The sequence below is a fragment of the Hippichthys cyanospilos genome, chromosome 13 (genome assembly GCF_059441005.1).
Source record: "Hippichthys cyanospilos isolate Australia breed blue-spotted pipefish chromosome 13, RoL_Hcya_1.0, whole genome shotgun sequence".
Lineage (NCBI taxonomy): Eukaryota > Metazoa > Chordata > Actinopteri > Syngnathiformes > Syngnathidae > Hippichthys > Hippichthys cyanospilos.
The window spans coordinates 17524491-17541481 of NC_142381.1; the positions used below are offsets into that span (position 1 = coordinate 17524491).

General features: G+C 40.7%; 5 non-coding genes across 5 annotated transcripts; 3 read left to right on the forward strand and 2 right to left on the reverse strand.

The window, feature by feature from the left end:
- Nucleotides 1-12243: 12243 nt before the first annotated feature.
- Nucleotides 12244-12315, forward strand: trnam-cau (transfer RNA methionine (anticodon CAU)). The gene has a single exon. It is a non-coding gene; the product is annotated as a tRNA-Met (tRNA).
- Nucleotides 12316-12920: 605 nt separating this feature from the next.
- On the forward strand, nucleotides 12921-12992 carry trnam-cau (transfer RNA methionine (anticodon CAU)). The gene has a single exon. It is a non-coding gene; the product is annotated as a tRNA-Met (tRNA).
- A 655-nt stretch (nucleotides 12993-13647) lies between these two features.
- Nucleotides 13648-13729, reverse strand: trnal-uag (transfer RNA leucine (anticodon UAG)). Its single transcript has one exon. It is a non-coding gene; the product is annotated as a tRNA-Leu (tRNA).
- Nucleotides 13730-15768: 2039 nt separating this feature from the next.
- On the forward strand, nucleotides 15769-15840 carry trnam-cau (transfer RNA methionine (anticodon CAU)). The gene has a single exon. It is a non-coding gene; the product is annotated as a tRNA-Met (tRNA).
- A 489-nt stretch (nucleotides 15841-16329) lies between these two features.
- Nucleotides 16330-16411, reverse strand: trnal-uag (transfer RNA leucine (anticodon UAG)). Its single transcript has one exon. It is a non-coding gene; the product is annotated as a tRNA-Leu (tRNA).
- Between the last annotated feature and the right edge of the window lie 580 nt (nucleotides 16412-16991).

Consider the following 16991-nt stretch of genomic DNA (forward strand, 5'->3'; position numbering starts at 1 on the left):
TTCTTTCCTCCTCTCCCTTGCGTCTATCCAACAGCATGTATGAGTTTAATGAGGGAGCTGAGTGATTGGCTCCCGGTGCGACCGTTGACCAATGAGGGCAGGAGTTGTAATCTAGTCCCAGCCCATAGTTGTAGCTAGTCGTACCTTCATTGGTCAATGTGTCTCTTAGGAGTGCCCAATTTTTTTAATAAAAAAAAATAAAAAATCACTGTATTCTGCTTTTTGACAAACATCAATTTCTGCTTTACTTAAAAATCTGATGGATGATAATTCCAGGAAACTATTTCTTGAGTTTATAACATTTTCTGCTGGAATTGGGAACACTTGAATTAAAACAAAGATCAACATCAGAGAAACAGAGAGCGTTATTTACAGTACGGGTTTAACTTTTCATTTAAATTTTTAAGACATGCTGACTTCCCAGGGTTTGTCAGAACTTTCAAACAAAATGCATTAAGCACAAAAAACTTTTTTTTGTGTTTACAACAGTTTCAGGGTATTTTTGTGATAATAATTTTATTTGGAAAAGGACTACCAGTTATAGGTATCAGTTATCAGCCTCCTTGGCGATTTATAATTGGTGTTTAAAAAACAACAACAAAAAATCAGTCTAAGTTAATTTTACACCAAAGTGTCATTAATGCGGTTCGATTTCAAAAATTTAGTACAGATCAGTTTCAGTCATTTAAACTATTTTGATGCAAATTAACACATTCCATAGAAATCAACATGAAATCAAGATAAGTGTGTGCGTATGCATTTGCACGCGCGCGTGCGTGTGTGTGTGTGTGTGTGTGTGTGTGTCAAACACTGTGCTTCTGAAGTTTTATGCCTGTGATATTCAAACTTTCACAGCTTCTCCCAAGATATAAGGACTTTTTAAAAGAAGCTCTTTGAAACCTATTTTAGATGGCACCAACGTCTTCAAAAATGTCTTCAGGGAACTGTGAACTTTGCATTTGTTTGTGACACAGAGACAGTGAAAGAGAGAAAAATTTAGTTTATTCTGTAGCCAACAATTCTGTCAGTGGCAATATTACTAGTCTCTCTTCTGATAGGAATATTTGTTGGTAAAAAGATTTGGAACTGGTTCATTTATATATTCATGTTGCGGCATGCATGAGGATGTGTCATTGGGACTGCAAATGTAGTCTTGTCTGACTTTCTTACAACCTCCATCAGACGCAGTTGCATCATATACAAAAAAGCCTCACTCAGCTTTTGTGTTTAAGATTGAAAACTAAAAGTGGGCAAAACCAGGCTTGATACTTGCACGAATGCGTTTGGAACCAACTCTATGTTTATAGGCCCAAAATAAGTAAGCAACACGGTATGACCAAAACACAAATGCATGACTCAAGTCAAATGAGTGGTGTGCCTCAGGGGTCATACACAAGTACTCTGCACTTACACTTTTTTTGGGATATTAACCACAGTTTGTGCTAAAAAAAATATTATACATTCGTAGTTGAGGCACATATATAATACTAACACAATCTGTTGTTCCGTCACTGACAGATGCCTGTTTTGCAAACGAATAATGAATGACGAACCAGCAAAAAATGTTAAAACGTGTGGTGACGAAGATGACGGAAGAGTGGGTTAAATAAAACGACATATCTAAAGTCTGACAATCACCGTTTTGTTTAAAAAAAAAAAAAAGAAAAAAGTGACGGATTGATGTGGACAGAGGGGGGACCAGAGTGCCGACGAATGAGGAACGACGGACCGGGAAAAATTGGTAAAATGTCCACATCTGATAAATCCATTTATTCCCGAGATGGAAAATTCCAATCCAAAAAGAAAAAACAATGCTTCAGTTTGACGGGTAAACAATCTCATGTATCTGCAGGTTGATCAGAAATAGCTATAGCTAAAGCCAAACTGCGATACGGTATTTACTTTCTAGGTCTGGATTTCCCATCTCCTTAAATATCCAATTACTGGATTATGCTACTACTGAAAACTATCTAGCATACTTGTTAGCTAAAAATGATTTTTTGGAGGTAAAAATTCCAGCTAATTTAGCCAGAGATTTGATTTTGTTAACTTTGGGTATAACTTGCTTTTCTGTAAACTGTTGGCAGAAGCACATCGAGTTGTCAGGGGTGTGCCGATCAATCAAATTGTGTGTGTACGTGTGTGTGTTCATGCTTGTGTTTAGTTAGGTAAATGGTGCAATCCATCTTCATTGAGAGAAATCCAGGCAATAGTGGGACTACCTTTTATCGGGCATATACACGTCCATCTTTTCCTGACAACGATACGGATCGGTAGAGAGCGCTGCAGTGGATGAATGCCAACTTAATTTGCCTCGTCCAGGTGGACCATTTCTCATGTGACTCGAGTAAGTCTACTTGTCTTTGCACTTCTGGTGTTTTAGTCTCAGACAAGAGAGAGAACAATTGCTTTTACTTTTTTTCGGCTTTGAGTTGTACTCAGAATCTTTTTATCATCAAATAAGACTGTTGAGCATAATAAGATTTCTCTAATTTTGTGGTCACATAGAATCTTCTGTTAAGGTTTCTGTTCATCGCTTTAATCTCTGTGACTTGACTTGGATTTGGACCTCTGTGAATCAAACTGTACTTGGACCTTTGTGACTCAGATTCAACTTGTACATGGACCTTTGTGACTCACATGACTTTTTTTCTGACCTTTGTGACTCTGACTTAACTTGACCTGTGATTTGTGACTTTGACTGAATTTTGTGACTCACACTTGACTTGGACTCAAGCGACATTGACTTTGACTCGAAATTTTGTGACTCTGGCTTGAATTGGACCTTTGTGACTCATACCTAGTTTGGATTTGTACCTTTGTGACTCAAATTTGTCTAGGACTTGGACCTTTATGACCCAAACTTGACCTGAAATTGGACCTTTATAAATCAAACTTGGCTTAAACTTTTTTTAGTTAAACTTGACTTGGATTGAGACTTTTGTTACTTGGAGTAGAACCTTCATGTCTTAAAGTTGACTAGCATTCTGACTTTCGTTATTCTGACTTGACCTAGAATTTTGTGACTTGGACTTCAATTGGACCTTTGTGACTCAAAATTTACTTGGACCCATACCTTATGTCTTCAACTTGACTTGGATTCAGACCTTTGTACTCAAACTTGGCTTGGTCTGGGACTTTTGTGAGCCGGACTTGACTGTATGTGACCTGTGTGTGAACGTCAAATGGCCAAAAACTGTCCCCCATGTGCAGGGGCGGAATGGATTGGTGGTAGAGTGGTCGTCTCCCAGCCGAGAGGCTGTGAGTTAGATCCCCCAGCCATCATGACCATGTCGAAGTGTCCTTGAGCAAGACACTGAACCTCTAATTGCTCCTGATGCTGCGTCAGTAGGTAAATGACTATTTAGTGTAAAGCGCTTTGAGTACCCAAGGTAGAAAAGCACTATATGAGTGAAAGTCCATTAAAAAGTCCATGTCACAAAGCGAGCACGCCTAAAGTTTATGTTTACGGAAGTACAAAATTGGATGACTTGGACATTTGTGACTTGAACCTTTGACTTGGACCTTTCCTCGGGAATCAAGAAAAATGGGTTTTTGTGTGTGTGGAGTTGGAACCATTTCATGCTTTGCTGATATTTTGTGGAATCGTGTAAAAGAGGACACGTAAATAGGCGTGATTCCACACCACAGTCCGAAATCACTGTGAGTGATGTTACCACCAAGGTGCTTTTAATGGATATTGAACACGGATGTGTGTGGCTTTACAGCCAATAAGCCAAGAGACTCCAATATTCTTCACTGGAGCAGACATTCAAGATGCAGCGCCACTCCTTTCCTCTGCTTGTCTCCCTTGTGGTTATCTCGGCCCCCGCATTCATCTTCACATCCCTCTCAAAGCCTTCGCCTTCGCCTCCGCCCCTGCACCTCCCCGCCCACCCACTGCCTTTTTCTTTCTTTCCTTTGCTATTTAGCTGCTCTGGTTGGATATTAAAATAAGGTCCCACTTCTCTGCCCACGAAAACACAAGGGCACTTTTTCAACACGGGACACATATCGCATACGCACAGTGGCATTTCTTTCAAGTTTTCTGTTCCACCATGTTCATTAATATGAATACACGTTTCATTATTACACGGTAAAAGCATGCATTCAAAGACTCTGGTTTGCCACTCACAATAACAGCTTCACACCGCTGGACGACATCTTACAAACAAGTGTATTTGCACAAAGCTTGAGGGTAATGAATGTTTTTTGAGGGTATGGTACACCAAAGTAAATACAGTATATTAAAACATGCTTGCTTTCTGTGATCAGGAGTTCATTTCAATCCAAACTTTACTCTCATAAGCAAGATGAATGAAATCTAAATGCATTTATGTGTGATCACAGATAAACATCAATGCCAATGAAGATGTTGTTTACCTGCTGAACCTACTTTATTTACTGCAGGAGAGTCATAGAACAGCGGTTCTCAAAATTAAGGGTAGGTTAAAGCACTTAAGGAAGTACATGGCATTTTAACAGGGTTCCTGCAGGTATCAGAAATAAATTTTAATGGATTGACAGGAATAGTACATCTTTGTTTTTTAATCTGGCATGAATTGAATTAAACTTGTTTTATAATTTTCTGGTCATTTAAGCAGCTGAGGGCCTGGTTATTCAATTTCAGCTGTAGTGGTGTCCATGGAATCAAAAACAGGTGCAGTTCAGTGGCAACAATTAGAAAACCATCAAAACAGGACAGGTTTTACATGCAGAGGTCATTTCAAGTTTCTATCTCTTGATCTTTTTTGGCTGGTTTTCCACTTGTGTTGATTTTGGCTTGCATAATTATCTCTACTGGCAGCATGAGGTGATTTCTTGACCCTACAGAAGTTGCACAGGTTGTCCAACTTCTCCAGGGTGGTACATCCACACGTGCTGCAGCAAGGTTTAATGTGTCTCCCAGCACAATCTCCAGAACATGGAGGAGATTTCAGGAGACTGGTGGTTATTCTCGGAGAACTGGACAGGGTCGTAGAAGGTCCTCAACCCCTCAGCAGGCCCGATACCTGCTCCGTTGTGCAAGGCGGAACAGGCTGAGCACTGCTCGTGCCCTACAGAATGACCTCCAGAGGGCCACTGGTGTGAATGTCTTTACCCAAACAATCAGGAACAGACTTCATTAAGGTGGCCTGAGGACCCGACGTCCTGTAGTGGGGGCCCTGTGCTCACAACCCAGCACCGTGGAGCTCGACTGGCATTAGCTCAAGAACACCAGAATTGGCAAGTCCGCCACTGGCGCCCAGCACTTTTCACTGACGAGAGCAGGTTTACCCTGAGCACCTGTGATAGACGTGAAAGAGTCTGGAGAAGACAAGGAGAACGTTATGCTGCCTGCAACGTCTTTCAACATGACAGGTTTGGTGGTGGGTCAGTGATGGTCTGGGGAGGCATATCCATGGAGGGACGCAAAGACGTCTACTGCCTAGGAAATGATGCTCTGATTGCCATAAGGTATCGAGATGAAATGCTTGAACCCATTGTCAGACCCTACGCTGGTGCAGTAGGTCTGGTTTCCTCCTAATGCATGACAATGCCCGGCCTCACGTAGCAAGAGTATGCAGGCAGTACCTGGAGGATGAAGGAATTTATACAATTGAATGGCCTTCACGGTCGCCTGACTTAAACCCAATAGAACATCTCTATTAACTGAGTACATAATTCATTTAGTACCAGCCATTTGTATAAGTTCCCTTTGACAAACATTTAAAAATAAATATAAGTGTATGGGACTGAATGTCTGGACTATTTAAAAAAAGAAATATGGAATGAGTTGGAATGAGTTTGGAATGGAATGAGTTAAGAGCAAAAAGATTGGAAAATGAAGCAATTTACTACTGAACTGAAGTGACTCATTTGCATAATGTTGAATGTTTCTCTTTTGCCACGTTCTAAAACTGATTTTATAAATGTTCTTCCCGATAAGCCAGAAAGAACAAAACAGATGTTACACAACCTATCTTCTGGATTTGCTGAATAAAACAGAGATGCCATCACAAAGTTGAACTCATTCAATCCCACAAATTTATGTTTGTCTGTGCTCTGCTAACATCATGCTAACGTGATCAGAAGATAAAACCGAAGACAGTGCCTTCAAGAGATAATTCTGAAAATACAGATTTAACATTTTTTGTGGTATTTTGTCCAATCCTTTAAGCTTTACATCAAAAGCATTTCACATATAAGGGAAAGCATTGAAAGAAGACACTCGAGGGATGAAATTTCACCCAGATGGTGACAACATGTCAAAGTTCAACATGGCACAGCCACTTAGTTATTACACTAGCAGCAGTGTGTCATCCCTTGACCGAAATACTACGAGAATGATGCGAGAGAAAAACGACCAAATATGGTCAAAATACTGCAAAATACTGCGGTTAATGTTGAGCATTACGCTATAAAAGTAAATGAATTGGACAAGTATATGGTATCTTTGATTAGTATACTGTACGTTGTGAATTCTAACCAATCACGTGACCTTTTGACAACCCAGCAGCCGTTTTGAGGCTGATCCCAATCCTTCTTGGCACAGGCCAATCCATATTCAATTGAATGGGATTCATTCAATGATTGATCTTGCCATGTAATTCTACAACAATGCCCTTCCATCCATGCACTGTACAAAGCCTCAATATACATAATCACAGCGCGCAGCTGTGAAACGCATGCTAAAAGGCATGCAATCCAAAGCTTGGGAATGGGCGCAATATGATTAGGCAAATATGTAATCCACAGCCATTCAATTTTATGGGGTGCCATCAAGCCAAAGACAGGAAGAGAAAAGGTAAGGCCTCTATTTTTTCCTGTATTTTTGGACTCTATGATTGGTATTCTATTATCACTGGGGTATTGGCAGCTTTACATTTGTGTTGAGGGCTGAAACAAACGATTATTAAAATAATCAGTTATTACGTTAATTATTTTGTTGATTAATCAGATTTTTAAAACCATCTAATGTTGATGCTTGTCATTAAAAAGTATGAAAGTACTTGATTACTTTAGGTACTAAATTACTAATGTAATCATTGTTTGTGTTAAGTCCTAAACTAATCAATTATTCAAGGTAATAAAGTGTTAAGGAATATAATTTAATACAATAGTGAAGTACTTCAGGTGCTTAAATAGTGAAGATATTTATTACTTCCAAAGAATTCCAAAGAAATTGATAACTTTCTTTAGTGAGTTCTCAAGTAATAAAGAAATCAGTTACTTTCTTTAGTAAATCAGTGCCTAAAATCACAGTTTACTTCTGTACTTGTTACCTAGAGTATTCAATTACTATAGTTCTTATTACATCACACAAAATGATGTCTCTTCATTGTCTGCACTGTTGTTTCGAATACAGTGATGAAAATTGAAACATTTTTAAATACCCAACTAATCGACAAAATAACAGATTCATCAATTATTAACTTATTCAATGCCATTAGACGAGAATTGTTATCTTTTAAAATAGTAATAACAATAAAAATTACTATAATTTGCGTCAAAAATCTTTTTTTTATGGAGGGTAGCTAACACCCCTGACTAATGCTCACCTTATGTAAGCCAATTGAGCACTGTAGTGCTGACTGTGACCATTGGATGGCAGTGTTTCCACACTTACAACACAGCAGTTACCAACATGCAAATGTAAATGTAGAATGGAAGTCAGTCTTTTAATGGCAGCAGCCATATTTACATAGAAATAGCACATAATATTCTATTGGCTTTGAAAGATGAGTGAAAATGTTAAATATATTGTCCCTCTAGTGCATAGGTGTCGAACTCCAATCCTCGAGGGCCGGCATCCTGCATGTTTTCCGGTTTTCTTTCCCCAACACACCTGATTCAAATAATTAGCTCATTAGCAAGCTCTGCGGGAGCTTCGAAATGATCCCAATCATTTGAATCAGGTGTTTTTGAGGGAAAAGGTTTGAAAACATGTAGGATACCGGCCCTCGAGGACTGGAGTTTGCCACCTGTGCTCTAGTGGTTTCCTTTTCCAATCACGCTTGGCACCGAAAGAGTTGAAATAATTGTTAACTGCAGTACTATATTGGAGTAAGCCAAAAGTAATTAAAAGTAATAAAGTACCCTAACTCCATTTTAGAATAGTCATTTCATTCCTTCAAATGTAAAAACAACAAAACAGTATTTTTAGAAACGTGTGGTACTGTATAGAAGAAAAAGCAGGTATAATGTAAAAAATCAACTGTGATGAAAATGGTAAGAGGTGCCAAGAAACCTGTGGCAGAAAAACCACAGGATACTGCTGTAATAAATGGGTCCATATTGCAGCCGACCAGCCGGCACTGTGATCCAGGCCATTTTTCATGAATGTTTCGATTTATCAACGCGGGTGCTGTAATGGTCATAGCAGGAGCTTTTGATTAAGGTCATTAAATATCACACATTATCTGTATGATTATTCATACAGCTGAGACGGGTAGAATTTGATTCATTTATTATCTGTTTTTGTGTGTGTGTGTGTGTGTGTGTGTTTTTTACTTTCTTCCCTGCTGATTTTTCTTGGTGAAACCCGAGACAATGATGGGATGTACTCAATGGCTCAGCAGGTGGATATGTCATGTAAATGGCCTCCATGTTTATGGATATTGTTCTTTTGTAATCTGTATTACTTGTGGTCCTGCGGATCCTGATTTTCACACGAGCGCGAATTTACCAAAAAAAAAAATGTCAATGAGATGAATGAGATTTTAGACCAGGGGTTGCAGTTCTGGCTCGTAAACGAGTTTAATCTGACCCGTGAGATGATTTTGTAATGTAAAGTAAAAAAAAAAAATGAGGTGAATTTTTTTCAATAAAAGAAAAACTTGAAATGTTTTATGATTAGTAGTAATGTTAATGTTTTGTGATTATTGGTGATGTTGTACTTGTACTATTTTGGACAGTATTAAAAACAGGAATAAAGTGTCCTCCATGTGGCTCGTGTAGCATGTGCAATGCTGCAGTATGAATCGGAATAATGATATTGATAATATGAATGGGCTACTGCAGAAGAATTCGGTTCGGCTTGGAGGAAAATTAGGTTCTTAATGATGAAAAACAATGAATATAGTTCTCAGATGTAATATTATTATGTACAGTGAAAAAAAGACAATACAATGTAATATATTACAATGTGCACCAAAAACTAGAAGTTGGCAAAGTCACTCTTTCAGTGAATTAAGAGTGGCATGTATGTAAGTGAATGTGCGTGTGCGTGTGTGTGTGTGTGTGTGTGTTTCACTGGCTGTAGCCCTTCTACAACACTGGCATGTGAATGAGCATCAGATCTTTAGGCTCTTCATAGCTTAGCTCACCATCGACTGGAACCTGGCTTGTGTAAAACAGGACCAGCAATATGTAAGAACAATTTAATATAAGTGAAGTACTTTATAAAACAGTATATCATAATATCATTACTTTGACATAATAATAATCCTCATCATGAATATTTGAGAAGGTCACAAGATTTTCAAGATTTCTCACAAAGTTTGTCGTCCCACGGGAGGACTCCATATTCAGTTATCAAACATCAACTATATATTAATAATAAATAGGATAAATAATGAATAGAAACAAGTAGACTAGCGCCCGCACCAGCTTACGTATCCATGAAGCCATTAGCTTTAGCATTAGTACAATAGCAATAGCATGTTAACTCATCAGTTCCTCTTACAACTACTTGGTGTATGAAATTGCTCATAGAAACGACTGGAGGCATTTCAAATGGTGGCAGCACAAGTTACTATGGATGTTTTACAATGATCAAGTGTTTCAATTTGAAACTGCTATGGTCCGTTCAGCACCCACGCTCACAAGGAAATGCCCGGCGCGGCCATGTTTTTAATAACACACGTGAAATCTTGCGGTAAGCACTTGAAATATCGCGATTGTTAAAAGACATAGCCGACAGTGCAAGTGAATGAGAGAGGGGCGAGTGGCCAGGGACAGAAATACCATGAACACCAATGATACCTAACCCTAACCCGTGATACTGGCAGGCCTGTGACAAGTCTCATGCTATGTGCGACCATGGTCGTGACTGCTCTCTTACGCCGCCCGGTTATAAAGCCTCCGCTGTGGGCTGTGAAGTCAACCTAAAAGGCATCCTTTATGACAAGGGGACTGTGAACTTAGCCTGAACAAAAAGCACAACTTAAAAGCAGAAAACACAGCATAACCCAGAGGTCGATGAATCTAAACCAGGGGTCGGCTACCCGCGGCTCTTTAGCGCCGTCCCAGTGGCTTCCTGGAGCTTTTTCAAAATTGTCTGAAAATGGAAAAAGATCGGGGAGAGAAATATTTTTTTTCGTTTGAAGATGGTTTCTGTAGGGGGACAAACATGACAAAGACATTCTTAACGTTTTCCAATGCTGTAAAAATGTGTAAAATAAATATTACATTTAAACATTTCTGTCAACGAAGAACTACGTCATAGCCTGCGACACGCGTTTCTATTAGCAAGGCGGGATGCTAGGCAAGTGGCCATTGTAAACAAACTGGCGGCCTTGAGCCATGGATCCCAAAAGGAAAAAAGAGAAAAATAACTGAGGAGAACAGAGGATTCAACATCTCTTGGACTGAATCATTTGCATTCGTTGCCAATGCGGAAGGATTGCCTGAATGTTTGCTTTGTAGCGAGAAGTTGTCAAATAACAAAAACAGCGGAACAACATTTTCGGGGAAGGCGTTTTACATTTGCAGCCGAGTACACAGTTGGCCATGAGAGAAAAAGTTACTTCTGCAGAAATTAGGGGAGCGCAAAATATATTTAATAAGTGGATTGCATCTCCACACTCCACGACTGCTGCAAGTTTGGTTGCAACCCGGGAGATAATAAAACGTGGCAAACCGTTCACAGATGGTGACTACAAGGAGTCATTCATCAACATATCAGAACACCTATTTACAGACTTCATAAACAAAACCGGCATAATACAAAAAACAAAACAAAAAAAAACGCACGCCTCTCAGGAAAGAACGATTAAAATGGCAGGCAGCATCACTGATCAACAAATCAAGGACATTAATTCAGCGCCAGCATACTCAATTTTGTCTGTGATGTGTGATGCGATCGATATTGAACAGATTGCGCATTTATGCAGGTATGTGGCTGATATTTTATTTTTATAAATGCAGGCTGCCTTTTATTGCACTCTGTTGCCCAGATAAGGGGCACGTTTTATTTTGTTGTTATTTCTAATCCTTATAAATAAAAACTTCAGAAAATCTGCTTTATTTAATTTCATCAAAGCAATGAAACATAATTCATTAATTTTGTAATGAAGTTAAACTTAAGGCGGCATCGCACAACAGAGTAGCCATGTGGTGCGTCATTTACAACGGGATGCGCAGCAGGAAAAATAAACATTTAATCATTTAATCACGAAGCCTCATTATGTTTTCGTAGTTAACTTAATCATTTTGATAGTAGGCTAATATAGCTATTATGGATATATAATAACCCTTCATTATAAGGCTTTTAATTTTGTTGCGGCTCCAGACATATTTGTTTTTTGGGGGTTTTTTTGGTCCAATATGGCTTTTTCAACATTTTGGGTTGCCGACCACTGATCTAAACCATCCTCTGCTAGCCATTATTACGTATTCATCAGAGTAATAAAATCGTAACTATTTTTATTAAAAGAATATGCAGTGATCCCTTGCTACTTTTCGCTTTGATTTTTATCGCCCTCTGCGATTCGCATTTTTTTTGGGGGGGGAACGCTAAAAGCTGGGCCCCTCTGCCTAAATGATGTGAGAACAAAGAGAAGGTTTCCATCGGAGCTCCGGGTTAAAGTCGCCATGACAACCTTGTGACTTATGTTTTGAACTCTTCAAAGAGAACCTGTCTATGAAAACCAACAATCATGACAAGCTAAGAAATGTGGTTGAATGGGGAAGACCTGGAAAGTAAAACATTGGTTTCAAGAAGTACCAAATTTTGGAACTTATGGTTTACTTGGTGTTTAAATGGCAGTGGTGGAATGTGGAACCCATGCTTCCTGAGAGACTGAAGCCTAACTCTAGCGCCTTAGACCACTTGGCCACAGTAGCTAAAATCCACTAGTGAAAAGGAACACTCATGGAAATACGGTTGAATGGGGGAGAAGAAATGGATAAAAGAGAGTTAGTCTCCACTTCAACCTCCAGGTCAGTGTGGTCTTATTAGCCTTGTGCATTAGACATTAAACTCGTTCAAAAACACACTAGAGAACCGGAATGGTACAGTACATAACATTGACAACCAGCAGCAGAGTGGCGCAGTGGAAGCGTGCTGGGCCCATAACCCAGAGGTCGATGGATCGAAACCATCCTCTGCTAGCAAAGTTTGTGAGGAAAAATAAGTTTTCCGTGCGAAGCTCCAGGTTGATGTCATCTTGGCAACCTTGTGATTTATGTTTTGAATTCTTCAAAGAGAACCTGTCCATGAAAAGGAACACTCATGGAAAGCTAAGTAATTTGGTTGAATGGGGAAAACATCAAGAATAAAAAACTTGTTTCCAAGAAGTACCATCAGGTCAGTGATGTCTCCGTAGCCTTGTGTATAAGATGCTGGTTTCTTCGAAGAGAACATGTACCTTGTTAGGAAGAACTGTTTCATCTGCGAAAGTTTTGAATTTATGTATTATTGGTTTTTGAATGTCAGTGATGGGATTTGAAAACACACGTCATGAGAGACTGGAGCCTTAATCCAGCCCCTTAGACCGCTCAGCCACACTACCTGCAGAACATTTGTAAAAAGGAACACTCGTGGCAAGCTAAGAAATACAGTTGAATGGGGTAGAAGAAGTGGATAAAAGAGAGTTGGTCTCCACTTCAACCTCCAAGTCAGTGTGGCCTTAATAGCCTTGTGCGTTAGACGTTGAACTCTTTCAAGAACACATTAGAGAACTGGAACAGTACAGTGCATTAATGTGGCAATCAGCAGCAGAGTGGCGCAGCGGAAGCGTGCTGGGCCCATAACCCAGAGGTCGATGGATCAAAACCATCCTCTGCTAGCAATATTTGAGAACATAGGTAAGGTTTCTGTGCAAAGCTTCATGTTGTAGTTGTCTTGACACCCTTGTCATTTATGTTTTGAAATTTTCAAAGAGAACCTGTCTAGGAAAACCAAGGCAAGCTAAGAAATGTGGTTGAATGGGGAAAATGTGGAGCGTAAACTTTTGGTTTAAAGTAGTACCATGCGGTTATTGATGTGTCATTAGCCTTGTGTATAAGATGCTGGTTTCTGTTTTTAACTCTTCAAAGAGAACCTGGATAGAAAAACAAACACTCATGGCAAGCTAAGTAATGTGGTTGAATGTGGAAGACGTCGAGAATAAAAAGTTGGTTTCATGAAGTACCATCAGGTCAGTCATTTCTCATATACACAATTCTACTCCTCGAGGGCCGCTATCCTGGATGTTTTCAGATTTTCTCACACCAACACACCTGATTCAAATGATAAGCCTATCAGCAAGCTTCAAAATGATTCTAAGCATTTGAATCAGGTGTGTTTGCGAGAGACTGTTCAAAAACAATGCAAGGTACCGGCCCTCCAGAACCCGAGGTCGACACCTATGGTGTATAAGATGCTGGTTTCTTCAAAGAGTACATTTCCCTTTTTAGAAAGAACTGTTCCATCTGCAAAAATGTGGAAGTTTGGTGTTTAAGTGGCAGTGGTGGGATTTGAACCCACGCCTCCTTAGAGACTGGAGCCTAAGTCCAGCGCCTTAGACCGCTCGGCCACACTACCTGTGGTGAGAAAAGAAACACTTGTGGCAAGCAAAGAAATATGTTTGAATGGGGTAGAAGAAGTGGGTAAAAGAGAGTTGGTCTCCACCTCAACCTCCAGGTCAGTGTGGCCTTAATTGCCTTGTGCGTTAGACGTTGAACTCTTTCAAGAACACATTGGAGAACTGGAACGGTACAGTACACTAACTTGGCAACCAGCAGCAGAGTGGCGCAGCGGAAGCGTGCTGGGCCCATAACCCAGAGGTCGATGGATCGAAGCCATCCTCTGCTAGCACTGTTACAGAACATAGACAAGGGTTCCGTTCTGTATTTGTCTTGACACCCTTGTGACTTATGTTTTGAACTCTTCAAAGAGAACCTGTCGAGGAAAACCAACTCTCACGGCAGGCTAAGAAATGTGGTTGAATGGGGAAGAGACCGTAGTCTAAATCCAGCGCCTTAGACCGCTCATCCACCCTATCTGCAAACCGCATGTGAAAAGGAAAAACTCGTGGTAAACTAAGAAATACGGTGGAATGGGGGAGAAGCAATGTATAGAAGAGAGCTGGTCTCCACTTCAACCTCCAGGTCAGTGCGCTCTTAATATCCTTGTGCTTTAGCCGTTGAACTCTTTCAAGAACACACCGGAGAACCGGAACCGTACAGTAGATAAGCCTAGCGACCAGCAGCAGAGTGGCGCAGCGGAAGCGTGCTGGGCCCATAACCCAGAGGTCGATGGATCGAGCCATCCTCTGCTACCAAATTTTGAGAAAAAAGAGAGGATTTCTGTGCGAAGCTCCAGGTTGATGTCGTCTAGAAACCATTGTGACTTGGAATGTGGGAGAAGCAATGGATAGAAGAGAGTTGGTCTCCACTTCAACCTCTAGGTCAGTGCGGTCTTAATATCCTTGTGCGTTAGACGTTGAACTCTTTCAAGAACACATTAGAGAACTGGAACTGTACAGTACATCAACTTGGCAACCACCAGCAGAGTGGTGCAGCAGAAGCGTGCTGGGCCCATAACCCAGCCCATAAAAGAAAAACTTGTGGTAAGCTAGGAAAAAAGGTTGAACGGGGGAGAAGAAGTGGATTAAAGATCATTTATGTTTTATTAGCAGTAGTGGGATTTTAATCCACACCTCATGAGAGACTGGACCCTTAATCCAGTGGTTTAGACTGCTCCGCCACACTACCTGCAAACCACTCATGGAAGGGAACTCTCGTCCCAAGCTAAGAAATATGGTTGAATGGGGTAGAAGAAGCGGATAAAAGAGAGTTGGTCTCCACTTCAACCTCCAGTTCAGTGTGGTCTTTTTAGCCTTGTGCGTTAGACGTTGAACTCGTTCAAGAACACACTAGAGAACCGGAATGGTACAGTACATAACCTTGACAACCAGCAGAAGAGTGGCCCGATGGTATCGTGCTGGGCCCATAACCCAGAGTTTGATGAATCGAAACCATCCTCTGCTAGCAATATTTGAGAAGAGGAAGAAGGTTTCTGTACAAGTCTCCAGCTTGTAGTTGTCTTGACACCCTTGTGGTTTATGTTTTGAACTCTTCAAAGAGAACCTGTCCATGAAAAGGAACACTCATGGAAAGCTACGAAATGTGGTTGAATGTGGAAGACGTCAAGAATAAAAAGTTGGTTTCAAGAAGTACCATTAGGTGAGTGATGTCTCAGTAGCCTTGTTTATAAGCTGCTGGTTTCTTCAAAGGAAACATTTGCCTTTTTAGAAAAACTGCTTTATAAGTGAAAAGTTTTGAAATGATGTTAAATGGCAATGGTGGGATTCAAACCACACCTCCCGAGAGACTGGAGCCTAAATCCAGCGCCTTAGACCGCTCGGCCACACTACCTGCAAAATGCTTCTGAAAAGGAACACCCGTGGCAAGCTAAGAAATACGGTTCAATGGGGTAGAAGAAGTGGATAAAAGAGAGTTGGTCTCCACTTCAATCTCCTGGTCAATGGGTTCGAAAAAGCCCTGTGCATTAGACCTTGAACTCTTTCAAGAACACACTGGAGAACCCGAACTGTAAAGTAGATAAGCCCAACAGCCAGCAGCAGAGTGGCGCAGCGGAAGCGTGCTGGGCCCATAACCCAGAGGTCGATGGATCGAAACCATCCTCTGCTAGCAATATTTGAGAACATAGGTAAGGTTTCTGTGCGAAGCTTCATGTTGTAGTTGTCTTGACACCCTTGTCATTTATATTTTGAAGTTTTCAAAGAGAACCTGTCTAGGAAAACCAAGGCAAGCTAAGAAATGTGGTTGAATGGGGAAAATGTGGAGCGTAAACTTTTGGTTTAAAGTAGTACCATGCGGTTATTGATGTGTCATTAGCCTTGTGTATAAGATGCTGGTTTCTTCAAAGACAACATGTCCCTTCTTAGGAAGAAGTATTTCATCTTTGAAAATTTGGAATTTATGTTTTTTTGGTCTTTAAAAGGCAGTAGTGGGATTTGAGCCATGCCTCCCAAGAGACTGGAGCCTAAATCCAGCACCTCAGACCGCTTGGCCACACATCACCTGTGAAAAGGAACAGTCGTGGCAAGCTAAGAATTACGGTTAAATGAGGGTGAAGATGTGGATAAAAGAGAAATAATGTTTCATTGGTGTTTTGAATGGCAGTGGTGGGATTTGAACCCACGCCTCCTTAGAGACTGGAGCCTAAATCCAGCACCTTAGACCGCTCGGCCACACTACCTGTGGACACTTGCGGCAAGCAAAGAAATATGGTTGAATGGGGTAGAAGAAGTGGATATAAGAGAGTTGGTCTCCACCTCAACCTCCAGGTCAATGTGGCTTTAATAGCCTTGTGCGTTAGACGTTGAACTCTTTCAAGAACACATTAGAGAACTGGAACGGTACAGTACACGAATTTAGCAACCAGCAGCAGAGTGGCGCAGCGGAAGCGTGCTGGGCCCATAACCCAGAGGTCGATGGATCGAAGCCATCCTCTGCTAGCACTGTTACAGAACATAGACAAGGTTTCCGTTCTGTATTTGTCTTGACACCCTTGCTACTTATGTTTTGAACTCTTCAAAGAGAACCTGTCGAGGAAAACCAACACTCACGGCAGGCTAAGAAATGTGATTGAATGGGGAAGAGACTGAAGTCTAAATCCAGCGCCTTAGACCGCTCATACACCCTATCTGCAAACCACATGTGAAAAGAAAAAACTCTGGTAAACTAAGAAATACGGTGGAATGGGGGAGAAGCAATGGATAGAAGAGAGTTGCTCTCCACTTCAACCTCCAGGTCAGTGCGGTCTTAATAGCCTTGTG